This window comes from Asparagus officinalis, chromosome 5 (genome assembly GCF_001876935.1).
Source record: "Asparagus officinalis chromosome 5, Aspof.V1, whole genome shotgun sequence".
Lineage (NCBI taxonomy): Eukaryota > Viridiplantae > Streptophyta > Magnoliopsida > Asparagales > Asparagaceae > Asparagus > Asparagus officinalis.
In genome coordinates this window covers 116,317,725-116,318,610 of record NC_033798.1, presented here as the reverse complement: position 1 = coordinate 116,318,610, position 886 = coordinate 116,317,725, and positions in this window count along the sequence as shown.

The window sequence follows — 886 nt, the reverse complement described above, 5'->3', positions numbered from 1 at the left end:
CAATGATCCTGCGTTTGTTTCCCAAAAGTTGTAATTTTTATTTTGTTGTGTAAAATAAGTCTTATAAAAAGGCTATTTCTTTTGAATTTATTGTAATCGACTGAAGATATAATGAATTCCATGACAAAACCAACTTTTGACGCAAACAAGCTGGCGACCACAGTGGGAGCCAACGGTCTCGCTGCCGAGACCGTCGTGTCGCAGCCGATCAAGATCCCGGTTGAATCCATGGTCGAATACGAATTCGACCAAACCAAGTTTGAGGAATATCTCTCATCATCCTCTTCAAGATCTTCATTGTCTCGCAAGTACAAGAGGATCTCACAATTGAGGAAGATTTATATGCCAAAGAAGGCACAAAATGAAGACTCTCGCTTGATTGTTGCTGAGGATTTTACTAGCAACACCTCTACTCACAATGGCTCCTATCTAGTTAAAGAGTCATCGAATCAAAGCCCACCAGCACTGACGAAGAGGGCTCGTCAGAGACAACGTCAGCGCCGCGCTCGTCAAATAGCTAAGGCCTTGGAACAAACCGACGGAGTTCGTTATCATGCGGACTTAGAGTCGAGGAGGCATCGAGTGGTTCAGTTGTCTCAACGACCAATCACTCATGTCTCTGCTAAACTCACGACGGAGGAATGGACTATTGTCAAAAGGACTCGTTCGACCCTCAAAGAACGTATACAAAAACGTCGTGCAAACGCTGCTCATGCCCGTGCTCTCTTACAACAAAGACGAGAAAGGAAGAAGGAAACAGTGGCCAAAGAACCACCGAAACTCCGCCAAGTTTGGATTCCAAAGTCTGGACTTATGTAAAATCAGCATTCGGAGCCCGTTAAGACTCCATACCCGCAAGGGGGTGGTTTTAAACGTGCGACTCCCG